This window comes from Phalacrocorax carbo, chromosome 5, assembly GCF_963921805.1.
Source record: "Phalacrocorax carbo chromosome 5, bPhaCar2.1, whole genome shotgun sequence".
NCBI lineage: Eukaryota > Metazoa > Chordata > Aves > Suliformes > Phalacrocoracidae > Phalacrocorax > Phalacrocorax carbo.
The window spans coordinates 23361574-23377667 of record NC_087517.1 but is presented as its reverse complement, the minus strand read 5'-3'; positions in this window follow the sequence as shown (position 1 = coordinate 23377667).

Here is a 16094-nt window from a genome sequence, read left to right as displayed (position 1 = left end):
GCATAAGCATGATCCAGTGCTTCAGTGCTTAGAAGTCCCTGTCAGCCCCTTGTGGAATCAATATCCTAGTTGACTTTTGATGTTGAAATTCTGAAAAATTTATAGTTCAGGACAGAAAGAAAGGAGTCTTTATGCACTTGCAAACTAGCTTCTTCTAAATACCGTTCACTAATAGAGAACTATGATAGTTTAAAAAATCAGTTGTATGTAGCTTTATAACAAGCAGTATGTTATGTTAAATATATTGACCCTCTGTACAAGCATAGGGCTGGGGATGTTTTATGAGTCTGTACCACACAGATCTACAAGTTCATGGATTGAATATAAAGTATGTTTTCCAAGGCGATATTGCAGAGCATAGACTCCTAGGTAGGATCTGGCAATATGTGTCTTCTATTGCCCAAATGCCTTTTAACCTACATTTATATGTTGTCTGCACACCTTCCACTGCAATGGAATAACTGGAACTGGTGCCTGTAGAGAAGGCGCCCCTATGCTGCTTAAATATGCAACTGAGTTTGTGGATTAAAAAAATAAATAAAGAGAGGTCATGAAAACAGAAGCTTGAAAAAAGTTTTTTGTAGAAGACAGTTCATATGGGGTTTTCTCCTCATATGCGTAGGTCTTCTGTTCCTTCATCTGAAGTGCTTTCAAACAGCATAGTCCTTTGATAGTCTCAGGTAATCTCTGTGCATTGTTACAGTTTTTCTCTCCATATCCCCAGGCCTCTCATCATGTGCCAGATGTCCAAAGCCATGCTTTGGCTTTCCTCCCTGCAGGTACAGCACAATGATTAGTGGCTGATGCAAGCTGACTTCCAGCCACCCAGTGCTTCTGTAAGCGACACAAATCTGGTGTGCAGCTGGGTGTCATGAAGTGATACGCTAGGCAGCTGAAAGGTGGCGGTGGCTTTGGGGTGACGGTGCATATGTCTCCACTTGCTCAGAGGTGCTTAGGCAGTGGCACCGCTTCTACATGTGTCTCAGCATGCAGCGAAGTGGTTCTCAGGGCTGGGAGGTAGGCAGTGAGGCTGTGTTGATATGTGTGATACTGAAACCCAGCCTTGTGCCACCTTCCCTTCCTCAGAGCTGTGCATAGGCCTTTTCCTTCCAGGGGGAGGAAAGGCAAGTATCTGATTTATCACAGTTGACAACTGTGCTACATTTAGACCCACTGCCCTTGATTTGGACTCAGGTAAGAGACGGTGTGGGGTCCGTCAGACCCCAGCTTTTGTAAGGTCTCAGACATTGGCCTTGTAACTTCCAGAACAGCAGGGCTGGTGCTGTGTCCTGGAGTGCTCCAGCATGTCACCGTGCAGCCATATTCCATGACATATGGTGGACACATTCTTGAAATGTGTAATGGTTAGCAAGTGGATGGATAGCAAAGGTTCCTGTAAGAATCAGTGTAATAGGGGGTGATGTGTGCAAGGCCTCAAGGAATACTATCTGAATACACAGGGGTGTATTTTGCAGCATGAGCACTTTCCTATTCATATCCCAGTAATGTTTCTAGAAAAGAGTTCTCAATGGTGTGAATGGAAGACAAAGGCAGACGAGATGGTTTCTTGTGTCTTTACCTGTTGGAACATGCTCATGACTTTAGTAAGCCAGGAAGGAAAGCTGGAAAAGGGAACTGACTCCCTGTTAGCATTGGTGAGCACTTTGCAGGACAGAGCACCGAGAACTGTGCTGCTTTGTGCACACATGAACAGATCCAGTAGATCTTCACTTGCCTTCACTGGCAGACCAGCAGTTTCCACTAAAAACGATGGGACTGGCAAGGACTTAAAGGATTCAAAGAAGTAAAACGTGTGCCTCCATGCTCCCAGATTTCTATCATCTCATCTGCCCTTGAGCATGACAGAGGAACGGGACGTGCCAAATGGGCACATACGTGGAGCTGACTTAGCGAGAAGGTGCAGCTTCTTTCCTTCTCCTATGTTTGTCCCTCTAAACAGCCACACGAAGAGTTATTGTACAGCTTTGTACATTTGCATAATGGAAAACTTTCTTCATGACAAAAATAATCACTCTAACTAGCACACGAATGGTTCTTTTCAGGCTTGCAGCTGTGGCTCAGTGGCAGCTGGCAGAGCTCTCATCACCGATTCAAGCACTGGAATACCTTCCCTGCCAGGTAAGTAACATATTAGTTGGCAAACTACTCATGAGCACTTGCCCATAGTGAATTTGCAGCATCTTATGCCATTGGTTAAACGTCAATTCACGTACATTTATATGATACCACAAAATCCTCATTTTGCTTATAGGGTTACATAAGGAAGCATCAGATGCTGAGCCTGATCTCATAAATTGTCTTCTTAGAGCTATCAGGTGCCAGTACAGTTTTATAACTGAGCCCAAACACATTCCAATCTAACAAATTAGCATATCATAAAGGTTATTGTCCTATCACCCAATTAACGAAACCCGTACAGATAAAACAGAATACTCCTCACTCATCCTTTATCGTCTGTCAGAATTCCTGTGTTTTTAATGAACCTCATCCTTTTCCACTTATATTAATACCTTAATATATTGGTAAAATGAAAACCTTTATAGGTAGCATGTTAAACAAAACATGGTCTTAATGGTAAAAACTGTAAAGATTGTGGTTTTTTTCTCCTTATGTCAGAGACCACTGATAGGAATTCAGCTGAGTTACATAGAAATAGCTTTTCTATTCTGGGGCATGATTTTATGTGCTCTGTTAACATCAGGCAGTAATGTGAAGGCCTGTTTTTTTAATTCAGTGACTCAGGTCATGGTTTTGTTCTTTTGGGTTTTGCAAATGATTACTTAGGTTGCAATGGATTTTGCTAGTTTTGTGCTAAAGGGCAACACAGGCAGGGCACAGAGATCATGGAGAAAAGCCGATAGGAGCCATTCTTATTTGAAATTGGGGAAAAGCAAGTAGGAGTCAGTTAGGCAAGACTCCAGATGGATGGTGTGCCTGAAATGACACTTCAGCTGTGCTCACTTAGATAACTTGCTATATGTCCAGGACACTTTCAGAGTCAAACACTATGCACTGGGAGGATATAAGGTGAATTGCTATAATAGCTAGTGGCAAAGTTTTACACTGTGATTCATATTCAGATATACAGAAAGAAAGCCCAGGGCACAAGGGGAAAAGTAGTGGCACCTGAACCATCGCAACTTTATAAGCAGCTCTTTGGTGCTCATAAATCAGCCTCGGCCCAAAATCAGGGAGGTACATCAGAACTCAGCTTGCCACTGGAGGTCTGCATCACACACACTTGCCAGCAGCCCAGGGAGAAGGAAGCTCATGGTCTCCCAGCGCCCACTAGGTGGCAAAGCAAAGTGCTGTATCCAGGCTGCTAAACATCTACTCTGAGTCGGCACCTCAAGCTGGCATGACACAGAGCTTGGGCATGGCAACAGAACAGCAGCGGATGCTGTAACTGAGGGGTCAGGACTGCTCATCCCTCTGGGCTATTGAACCAGGGCTTCTCTGTCTCCTACAGGCAGAGGATTTAAATACTAATGACACGAATTTTCCTAGAAATTGGCATGGGGTATCAGTATTTGCTGGCGTTCAGCTGTACTTGGCTAGCTATTGGTTCAACAAATACTGAGAGAAAAGTGTTCCTCATAGCTTATATAAAGTAGGGAGGAATAGCTTGTTGCAAAGGGTGAGGGAAAACTTACCGGTTTATACAATCCATCTGACTTGGAGCAAGAGTCTTGAAATAAGATTCAAAGTTTCCAGAGTAAAGCTTGACCTCTGTTTGGCGGTCACAACAGTATTGAGTTGTAGTGTTTGAGAAAAGGATCTGTAAAAGAACTTAACACTAAAAATTCTGAATTTTGTCCCCTCAATTTTCGTGTTAAGCCCTACCTGTTATTAAGAAACTTTGGACATTTAGGTGATCAAACACTATAATGATGAATCTATAAAATGCATTGATTGATACCTAAAAGTTTGAAGCAAGTTCACAGATTGTATTTGTAATTGAAAATGACTGGAAATATTGTAATTCAGCTCTTCTCTCTGCTGTGGACTTTATTCTTATTGCTGTCATTCTTGTCACTCGAAACGATACAATCACAACTCAGAAGCCTCTTAAATGATCATTTTATCATTTTCAAGTCACATGTTTCCTTGTGATGATTACTGCTTATGATTTCTAACATTATTCATAGGCCATTGTGCTGATAAAGGTGAATTAATGATAGGAGGTAGTGCTAAACTAATTCCTAATATGGTGAAAGAAATAGTGATAGCTACAATATATAATCTGTAAGAGAGTTTTTTACTTAAAAAAATATAATGTAATAGTTACTAATCCTAATAGCATGGCTGTTGTGTTTTAAGGCAATTAAATATCATTTTACCATTAAAGATTTTTTTGTATTTTTGATCCAAGACAAATATTTCATGTGAAAATTATCTGAGTGCTTCACATAAGTTGATTCCATTAGGGTGTGGTTGTAGGTTAGACACTTCTGTCTTATAATTAAAAATATTGGTTGCAGTCATTTGTATGTCTGGAAGGAAAAAATGCTATTTTATAGCTACTAGACTAAAGTCACAAAAGGTGCGAGAGCTATGATGCTCTTGGTCTTGGTCCAGGGTTTAATACCACTCAGTTTTACACTCCTAGCTGGAGATATGATTTTTGCTGTCAATGTAAGCTAACCCCCGAGCCCTTCACACCCACTGACGCCCTTGCCTCCAGGCCAATGACCATGCAGCTGTGTGCTAGGTCTCATCAGCTGGCGGGCCTGGGTGAAAATGCAGCGCTCTTTTTGGCTGGGTTACTTCTCAGCCAGGAGAAAAAGCAGAGTCAAGGCTCCAAGCAGCCACATGGGTGCAGGCACCAGCACCGGGAATTGGGCGCGAGCACTGGTGGGCATGGGGAGCAGGGGGAGAGACACTTCTGGAAATAGCCAGGTCTTACCTTGGTGCAGGAGAGGGCTTCGCTTTCAGCTCAGGCTGCCCTGCTGCCTCGTTGTGCGCCCTCTAGAGACCCTGGAGAAAGAGGGGCTTCCCCAGAGGCTGGCTGACCCTCGAAGATGGACTTTGGTGCGCTGGCTTTCCCTCAGGAGGAGCACTTCTCTTAACGAGGGCAGTTGGCTGGCTACCCTACCAGCATTCTCAAATTTTCATTCTGTGGACATCTTGGCAGAGATTTTCTCCTTCCTTCCACAGTTGCACAAATAAGTTCCTTCTCCAGGCACGATCCAACAGTGTGCTGTATCCAGCTGAAACGACAGGGGGAAATTCAGACACAATGCAATAAAGCAACTGGAATTTGTTTGTCATAAACCCCAAGGGCATGTTCTCATTAAAGCAACGAGTTGTATCCAGCAGTTATGTTCTTTCATATTTGCATTACACCCCTCTAAACTGTCAAAGATTAGAGGCTGCTTTCAGTGCTGTCCGTGGGTCTCGGCTCAGTTTGACAGGGAGGAAACTTTTCAGCCAGGGCTTGGAACAAAGAGTGTTCCTCCACATGACAGCTATTAATCCTACCCTTGCGGGTGGCATACTAGCTTTGGTCACTGACCAAAATTAGTCATATTAAGAGGAGAGTGAGGGGATGAGGCGACATTCTCTCTCACCTGACAGGCAGCAAATAGTAAATATATTCTGCAGCAGCAGGCAAAGCCATCAGTAGGAGATGTAGGAAACATCCCCTTGCGAGCGATGCCACTTCCTGAGGGGCCCTCAGGTAGCTGGCTAGTTTAGTGCTTCTGTTGTGCCATCACATAAATACTTGACAAAGCCGATGCTTTTTTAGCATATGAGAGAGACCTAGCACACAGCCCATGCTGGTCTGTGCTGTCTGCTGAGGGATTACAAAGAACCAAGATTTCCAAGAAGCAATGATGATCACAGCAGCCACCACAGTGATCTGGGCGCTACCAGCATTTAAGTGCTCAGCGCCATTTCTGCATAATTATGTCTAGAGAGTAGGAGTTACAAAACCCCACCATCTTTTTCAAGTGTTCCCTGACTAAACTAATGTAGAAAGAACGTGGTGTTCTAATTATTCCATATCCCATGGGCATGAAAGTGATTATTCCTGTAGATCCTGCATGAATTCAAGCATCTGAAGCTCATATCTAATACTGCCTCTATGTTCACTATCCTTTGCACACCCAAAGCTGAGCCTACACTGAGCATCAGACGCCTTTGCGCGCTGTGACTAAGCAATTACATCTGTTCTTGGCAGATATGTACTAATTCAGGATGCAAATGTAAAATGTTTTCATAAGTGCAATAAACTGGTAGTTTTGAGGGCAGTAAAATTCTCACTCAATCAATAGTCTTTTTATGTGGTTAGATTAATTAATAGTATTTCTGAGTCAAACAAAACCACTGATAAAGGATTAGCAAAGACTCCTGCCTTGTTAGGCAGCATGTTTGCACTCACTCTGTTTTTAGATATGCTGCTGATGTTTTGGAAACCTTTGTCTTCTTAGATGGGGCTTCTTAACACTGTGAATTTCTAGCCAGACTTGGAAGGGAAAGAGGGTGTTTGCTTCTCTCCTCCCGCTGAACTGCCCCATTCCCTCCTTTTAGCATTGGCTGATGCAGAAATGCTTGTTTAAACCCCACCTTTCTCAAACCAGAGAAATTCCCTTATTGATGTTGTGGACAGGTACATTGTACATGGTGTAAGAGTAGGCTTCCTCTTGGTGAGCAGAGAACTGCCTCTGGGGGCATTTTCTCCAGGGAGGGAGAGAGTGGGTCTCCTCTCTTTCTCAGCTGAACCCTGTTGTAGAAGACACAGATTTAGGAGAGCTTTCTAGAATCCTACTGAAATCTACCAGTTACTGGACTGAGTCAAGTAGTTAGAAATAATATTTGTTACCAGGTTTGTAGTGATAAACTGGTAAAGAGGTTAAAGTTAATCCCAAAGAGGGATGGCTTGGGTCAAGTGCTTGATGGAGCCTGGGGAGATAAGACTCAAATTCCTGCAAAGGTTGATGTTGTGCATTTAAAGGGAGGGAGGGAGGGATGGATGGATGCATGGATGGATGGATGGATGGATGGATGGATGGAAAGATAGATAGACAGATGAAAGAAAGAAAGAAAGAAAGAAAGAAAGAAAGAAAGAAAGAAAGAAAGAAAGAAAGAAAGAAAGAAAGAAAGAAAGAAAGAAAGAAAGAAAGAAAGAAAGAAAGAAAGAAAGAAAGAAAGAAAGAAAGAAAGAAAGAAAGAAAGAAAGAAAGAAAGAAAGAAAGAAAGAAAGAAAGAAAGAAAGAAAGAAAGAAAAGAAAGACACGTACATAAATACATGCAGATTGAAAATATACTGCCTCTGCCTTGTTAAGAGTATAGGACCCTGTAGCAGGGACTTTCTCGATGTGTTCACACAGATGCAGCACAGGAAGCTGAGACTGCACTCGCACAGCAATGCAAATATCAAACATAAGCCATTGCTTAACCAACATTTTTCACTTCTAAGGGGTGAAGTGGCAACAGCTTCTTTACTTATGACTCAAGCAGACAGGTCCTTAAAACTGTTGATCTTATGGGAGAGAGAAGTATTAGCTATGGAGAGGATTACAACAGTGGAAGCAAACACTTGCCCTTGTGAATTCTTATGAACTATATTTAGAATTTAAATCCAAGCATAATTAAACAGTGCTAATGAGACAGAGGGACTTATCTTCATTTGGCTTATAATTGGTATCACTGATTTCCTCATTCATTTTTTCCTAGTTTTAAAGCCTTCTTGTCCCAGTGAAATTTGATGGTAAAAGTTACCCTGCAGAGAGAAAGTATCTGGCCTGCAGCTTAAATTCAGCTGGAAGCCTTTTGAAGGATGCAGCTTTCTTGATAGCATCAATAACTGCAGCAAAGACACCTGTGAATGTGTAGCCAACAGTCAAGCAAGGCACTCTTTTTGCAGTGTACCCTTGAAAAAAGCCATTTCACACAGTATTACAAAGACCATAATGGTGAAGAAAAGCTCTCCCCTTACTTCCAGTGAGGGAAAAACACAGTAAGAGTTTTAATAGTTGTAGGTATATAATCCACCACTATCAACTGAGGTTGGAATTCCTTCTCAAAATATGCTCCAACTAATTCAGGAATGTAAAACTTGCACAGGAAGCCTTTGTGACATTTTGTGGTGGGCATAATGCGGCAGGTCAGGGTGGGAGATGGTAATGATCTTGCCCAGCCTTAGTAGCTCTGAACCCATAACCAGCGCAGCAGCCTCTGTTACAGCGCTGTTCCAATAGCTGAGCTTACTGTTGAGCAAAGGGCAACAGCTACTTGCAGCAGCAGGGGCTGGGCATTTCTTTTTTATCTACTCAAAGTCAGTAGAGAAGTGGGTGCAATAGGCAAAGCTGAGTTTACCAAAGTCCCATTTGGCTTTTCAGGTGTGTTTTCAGGTTGGACTCAGGCTCCTTTTTATTATGTACTACTGCCTCAAATGAATACATATTTTTGGAGGGTTTAGACCACATCTGCTGCTGCAAACTGCAGCTAAATCAGCTGTTTCTTAGGGGGTGGCACAATAATGACTATGACCCTGTACATTTCAGTGCTGCCATGTGTGCCAGGGTGCTTCTGCTTACCGGGTGACAAGGGTGCTCAGAAGCATCATTCACTTAAGGTTTCACTGTGCTTCACATCCTAGTGGGAGTGCTTGCAGACAGCTGGAATTTGTTCTCAGTGACTGCCTCTAAAGATTCTCCAAACCCGCCTCCCTCCAAACTGACCACCGCTAACTAAATGCCTGTCCACCCATTGAGCCAAACCAGTTCAAAGAGGAGTATTACAGTGTCTGTTAGTAAGTTGTGCTGGATATGAAGAGGGTAGAACAAAATGAATCCCACAAAACAGCAACTGTTTTTCATCTTGCTCCAGTAATTCTGCACAGGCTTATTCTTTGGTTTGCTGAACCCAAGACTTTGTGTTGTCCTTTTCAGGAAGGGGATTTGAACACATCCCTGCTAAGACTGTTATGCAGATTAATTTGAGCCATAGGAATTATTACAGACATTTGGTCTAAAGTTCCCTTTGCTCCATTTCAATGGACAACTCTAACACCTGCAGTAAATACCCCTCCTTTTTGAGACTGCCTCTTTTGACCACTTGGGGCTCTGTTGATGTTCTAGGAGGTGGGACTTAGAGCTGTCCTTCCCTTTCATCACTGCCTAGCTGAGCTATTTGGTCACCCCACTGGTTAGTCACTCATAGTCAGTAATACTGCTTTTAACTATCCAGGGGAACAGATAATTTTAGAAGTTGTTCCACCTCCCCCCAGATTATCTTCATCTGCTTATATATTTTACATAATTGCATGTCTACTCATGCTGCTTTTTCACATTAATAGTCCAAGTGGTCAAGCACTTAACGCTGCCTTGTGGTTCAACAGCAATGAGAAATACCATTGGTAACCAGAACTGAGAGCAGCAGCAAGTACAGCTGCTCCACTTGTGAGCAGTCCAGAGCCACAACCACTTCTCCCTCAAGCCCAGCTAAAAAGATGCCCTTTTTCAAAAGCAAGCTTTCTCTCTGACTGAGCTGTGAAACAGAGGCCCTGACTGGCTATGGCTGTGAAAAAGCCCACAGCTCTCAAACTATCACTGGTGGAAGTATTTTTAAATTTGAAAAGCCTATCACTTCCTTCTGCTGCCTTAAACATAATTTTCAGTTATATTCCTTTTTTATCATCTTAGCTTAACCGCTGGGGAGTTCCACTGTCAGGATTAAACAGATGTTTTATTTCCTGCCAAAGGTGGGTGAAATAATAATCACCAGCTCTGCCTCACTGGCTGCCATGTGGTCTGGAAAGGTGCCGTATGCCCAGCGCTCGGAGACTGCTGCAGACGGGAGGCTGAGGGCATTATTTATTCTTTGCCTAATCAATTTAAATACCGTCTTTCTTTCAGAAAGCATATTTCTAGTGTTCATAGGGAGGTATGTACAGGACTTATCAAACACCCGCCTCTAGTGAAGTGCACTTGCTGTTTAAACAGCCAATATCCCCCTTGCACAGCACATGGGGCTAGAAGCAAAGACCTTGTACTTCAAACTGCACCATGCTCATGAGATGTTCCCAGCATCACAATCAGTTTTAAGAGGTTGTTCAAGTTCATCCCTGTGTGCGGTAATAACAGTTTTCTATTACTCTTAATCCTTTTGAAGAGTTCTCCCTGAAGAGAGCGCGGTGCCTCGCCTCCAGCAGGCGAAAGGTATGAGTGTGAGTGAGCTGCTTGTTGCTAACCTGCCTCTTGAAAACTGCTGCTTCACAGTGACGGGATGTGGTGTCTTGGGTGTCAGGTGCTGGGCAATGCCTCCCACCCGCTGACTCGTGATCCTCCCTCAGGCCAGCCCACGTCTTCCACCAAAGTGCAGAGCTCTGAGGTGGAGCACAGGCTGTGGCTGAAGGAGGGTGACCAGGGTGTGCAGAGCACACCAGGCAGTGGATGTGAGTGCCACCTTCTGTGCCTTTCTTGGAAGGTCCAAGAAGAAGTAGTTAAAAAAGCATGGACACTCCCCATGGGAGGATTGCAAATGAGGAATGCTAGGCAAGAGGTGGCAGTAGGACCCCTCTGCTCTGTGGAGTAGCCAAGCAGACTGCCAAATGCAGTGATTAGTACAGAGAAAGCCACCTGGCTTCTGTCCTTTAACAGATCTCTTTCAGCATCTCTCTTCCTTTACACCATGAGAAATCCCCATGTTTTTAGCAACCCTTGCTACCCTTTCTGAATGACATGACAAGGCCCTATCTAGAAATGACATGGGGAATAATTTGAGGAGAGGGAAAAGGGGAGGAAGATGATATAGTGGACAAAAATCTGAGATGCCTTCAGGCCTTACATGAAATATTACCTCTGTAGCATGCACTATAGCAGCAGCCGCTCAGGCAGCAAGTCCTCTAGAGAAGGGCTAGTAATATACTTATTGAGAGACGGTGTTGTCAGAGGCAGAAGTTTGCTGGCTGACAGGTAGGCATTGCGAGGACAGGATTCAAGGCTGAAGCAAGCACTTCTGCAAATAGTGAGAGACTCTGTAGCAGACTACACTTACACTGAACTCCAGCAATGTGAAGCTGCCAGGTAAGGACGCACAAGCATGCCTCCATATGAGTGATGTATGACAGTTTCCAAGGAGCATTTGAAAAATATTTGATTCAGTTCCTCAAAGTTCTCAGTATTTCATCCCAAATTCCTCAAAGTCTTCCTACTCCTTTGTGATGTGTACTTTTAGGCTAAAAATATTCAGAAGCACAGTGCAATCCAGAAGAATGTTATTTTTGGTACTTTTTTGTAGTTAGGAATGAAAATGGTCAAGAAGTGCATTAGGAACAGTAAGTTCCTTTTCATTATTAAACAGTTTGTGCCCAGAGAGCAAGCGTGCTTTTTTCTTTTTTCTTGGTCTTCTCTCTGAATAGGTGTTACTGGTAAGATGGGTAAGAAAACTGTTTCAAATAAAAATGTAACCTTGAAACAAAAGGTAATTGTTTTACACATTCAGCCATTTCCAGTGCCCAGCATGTTATTTGGCAACACACAGACTTCCAGTTGCTTTCTATTTTCTTAGCAGTTGCAGTTGCTCTCTAAAAGGATTTTACCCAAGTACTGTTTATATGTACAAAACCATCTTCTATTGTCAGACTTCTGAGCCTTAGTAGTGTCACTGCCTGAGACCATGCTTGTTTTCTTCCCTATTTCATGTGAACACAAACTCACCTGAAGGCATAAACAGTGTTGTGAAATAGCTTTTTGTATCTTTTCTTACAAGCCCAGCTTTTAGCATCATAATTGATATAACTTGACTGATGCCTAGCAACTGTTTATGTTGAGCTGCTGTTTATAAAAACTTTAACTTTTGTTTCCAAGCTCTACTGTTCCTTAAATAAGTTGCACTATTTCTTTGAGCTAACTTCAGTTCCCAGATTCTTTCTTTAAATTCTTAAGCACTACCTGATGGTATGTGCACTGCTCCAAGCCCATAAAATGGGTATTTAGAAATGCCAGGATGGGAGGGTTGAGATCTTCAGTTTGTTTTTAAAGACTACTCTGAAGACTCAAAAACCAGAATTTCAGGGGAAATCAGCTTGAAGGATGAGGGTGAGATGGTAGCAAGATGGTCACTGTTAAGTCTCAGCTACTGAACTGTCTGTACGCTCTTGCTTTCTCTCCAGTGTGAAGAACTAGAAGCTATTTCTCTTACACCAGGTGAGAATGTAGCGGTGTTGGCTGAAGATTTGTTACTTGTGACTATTACTCGTTTAGGAGCAAGAACACTGAAATGAGCCTTTTCTTCATGAAAGCCGCCAGCAGAGGATGTTGGCTGATAAATTTCGGGGCTAGGAAAAGATATCTTCAGGGAACAGGATCCGGAATGTCCTTTCTGCACATCACACAGTCCAGGCAAGTCAACACCCAGTGACCACCATTACATCCAGCGACCCACATCAAACGTCAAGCTCATAGCTCTGCATTGCTTTCGCTAATGTTATAATCTTCCATTGAAGGATTTTCTTACATAACTGACATGCCTATGTTGTCTATAGTCTTTGCAGTTTGAGTTCATCACTCGTTGCCTTTTTTTAGCTTCTGTCAGGGTTTTACAGCTCACCTAAGCTGCAAGGGCCATGAACAAAGTATGAGAATATGCAACCACTTACTGGCAGAGTAAACAGCTCTCACACAAGAGGACTGTTATTAAAATGGGTTGTTTTGTTGGCTTTCACTGTTGCCATGGGTTGCCCAAGGTGAGCCTGACCTCTGTGGTCTCTGAAGCTGTTGTGGGTGAGCTGAGCAATGCTGGAATGCAGCTTTTAAGGTGGATTAACTGTGAACCTAACACAGGAAAAACCGTTCAGAGAGAGTAAAAATACATTGCACCACTAAGGATGAAACATATCTTTTGATGCCATAGGATAAAAGTTCCAAGGCTGAGAACGTGATTATTTGAGAGGGCTGTAGTCAGCTTGTCAGTGCAGAGTGATAATGTTTGCAGCCTCCTCTTGGGGCAAAATTCTGCCTTTCCAGGTGCAAGGAGGGACAGTGGAGAGCCAGGTGTGTGGCCAATGGACAGAAACAGGACTGCACTTTCTCTCTGTGAGTGAATTAACAAAACCATGCACCCCACCTAACCCTTCTTCGCTAGAGCAGGTCTCCTCATGCCAGGTCTGTGGCCCTTGAACTCTCAAGTCGATGCAGTTTTGCACACCAAGTATGTCATAGCACAAACCCAGCACTTTGGAACTAACTCGCAACTGAAATAATATGCAAAAGCTGTTCCTAAGAAACACCAGTCACCCACCCAAGTGAAATTCTGATTTTCTAGCTGCACCCTGGCAACATAATGTATTCACAAGGCCTAAGGATAAACGTGAATTGAGGCTTCTGGAAAGCAATATATTTGTTCCTTGCTCAGCTTACTGCCTCTCTAGCCACCCTCTGCAAATCTCTTAGGCATTCTGTAAAATGGCGGGTTACTACACTTTAACTCTTTTGCCAGGGCTGCAGGGGCAGAACTGCTGGAGATTCACCTGATCTAAATGAAGTTTTCTGTTTGATTGGGGCAGTGGGTTGTTTGGTTTTTGTTTGTTTTGAGATTGGTTTTTGCACCATGTCACTTTAAAACTGTGCTGTGGTAGGTGTTGGCTCCCCATTATACCGCAGCTGAAAAAAATGCTTCTGTTACAGATGTTACAGGCAAATCAGTTTGAAGATTTTTGCTTTCTGAGCTGAAGTTACTAATAGAAGGTGCAGCACAGGGCAAGACACTGTGTGCTGGGCTGCACAAATATGTATTAAGCCATTGGCACTACCATGACCAACGTACAGAGCAGGACTACAAAGCATGAGTTAGTTACGAACTACAAACACTTAGAAATGAAGAAACACTTTTGCCATTTGATTCTTGCTTACCATTACAGGATTCAAATCTAAGATGAGACAGATACTAGGTGTCTAAGTCCAAGTGATGAAGTAAAGAATCTGAACTTGGTGCCAGTGAGGCCTCCACAGTAGGGAGTGATTGAGAACACATTTATTTGACTAGTACAGACAAAGCCTGTGTGTAATTGAGAAAGACAGGGTGCCACGATCAAGCATCACTGATCTTTATCCTGCCCCCTTCAACTTAATTCCATTATCAGCACTTACATCACTAAGAGGTTGGAAGTATTACCCACGCCTCTCCTTTACCATTATGGTATCTCAAACAAGTTCCTGCCTGTAAGAATCTGCTTTCTTCAAAACGAACTTTCACCCTGCCCTGTGGTTAGCTTGACTTAAGTCAGCAAACTGCCAGCAAAATTCTGGAATTTAGAAATAGCTTAAGCTCAGCTCATTTCTGCCTTCAAATCAGTTGATTTTACAGTTATCTACGATTCCTTCAAGTACTATCATTTATCATTCAGCATCCAGCTGGCATCCATTTGACTACAGTTGCTGCTGAAGCAGGGGGGCGGGAACCAACAAACCACCCTCATTGCTGAGCACAATCCTGTAAATCCAGCAAAAAGAAATTACTGCACGCCCTCTCGTGGCCTTGCGCAGCTATTTCCCGGGAACAAATGGAGCTCCAATTGCGACAGGGAGGTTTAATGTTGGACAAGATTGATTTAAAAGATGGCTGTCAGGGGCTCAGGAACAGCCCGCTATACGACCCCGCCAAAGCTATGGCATGTTCACCCTTAACGCTTTGTCCACACTCTGCCTCAACCTCGCAGCCTGAGCAGCTGTTTCCCAAGGCAGCACCAGAGACTCAAGGTACAAATTCACCTCTTCAGCGTGTGCTCAGTTTCTCAAGCAGAGCTGTAGAGATGGTCCTGCACTCACAACAAACATACATACTGCTGAACACCACTGCCCCCAAAGCAGTCCTTGGTGGAGCAGGAAAATACCTTATTTATTTTATAGTATGTCACACATGTTAATAATTTTTAATTATATGCAAGGCTGGGGATGTTCATGGTACATCTGTCTTCTTGTCTGCTGTCAGTATTTGTTAAAGAACTCCATGTGTCAATGTTTTAAATACAGCTAATGTACTGTTCCTTAACAGCTGAATACATGAACTCATGGAAAGAAGGTTACATTAGCTGTCAGTCCCTTGGTGCACCTTAAGTCCTTATCCCTCCTTACTCTCTTTTTTGGGGAAAAATAAGTCATTAAGAGACCCTTGCCAGATATGATTAAGGTACAATTTCATTAAATCTACTTCAGGAAATTAAAAACCAGAGTGCAAGAGTGTGACTTCTGTTTTAAGTGGTAAGGTTTTGTCTTCTCAATGTTTATGACTTTTTAGCTAGGAGATCACAGCTTAAAATCCACACCACTGAATCATCTCCAAATTTGGAGTCCTGTCATCTTTGCATAATTGCTGATGGTTACACTTAAACACTGCCTTACTTCCACTGCTCTCATACCTATCGAAAAGCTAATCTATAAAGTTGGCAACAAGGGACCTTAAAACAGCTAACAGAAGTGCATACTTCAGACCGCTACTAGAGACAACTGCACAACACCTACAAAAGTTTGCAGCTTCCTGTTGGAAAGCATAGAAACATGCCAACTAACTTTAGAAGTTACTCCGAAGGACACTGTGCCATACTCTAAGAACAACAAAACCTACCCATGGATTCTAGTACAAGACATATGATTACAATCAGCAATCGCTCTAAGTTTGGTATGTGACAAAACTATTTCTACTGTTCTTGGGTTAGATCAGGAAAATAATGAGGGCTCTAGCTGTGGAAGCATGTAAGGAAGTTACAGAAAAGACTGTTAGACCGTGAGGCTTTATGAAACTCAATACTGACAGACGTTCTCAATATACAGCAAAGAAAAGAGGGAACATCCTTCTTCTCATGCCAAGGTTTAATTCTGAGGTGACACTGGGTTTACAAAGGTAAATCGAGAACATATTCTGAGAAACAGTGAGCCCCCTGCTTCACAAGGCAGAGGGACTTCACACTCCAAGCAGTGGAGAAAAGAAACCGCTCACAGTGTGGAAAGAAAAGTATTTGGGGTCTGTCTTTGACACAGGCTTTTGACTCAACAGGTGATGAGGAAGTGTGCAGTAGTGGGGCAGAGGAAAGAAATACTTAAATGATAAAGATCCGACAGGACAACAGG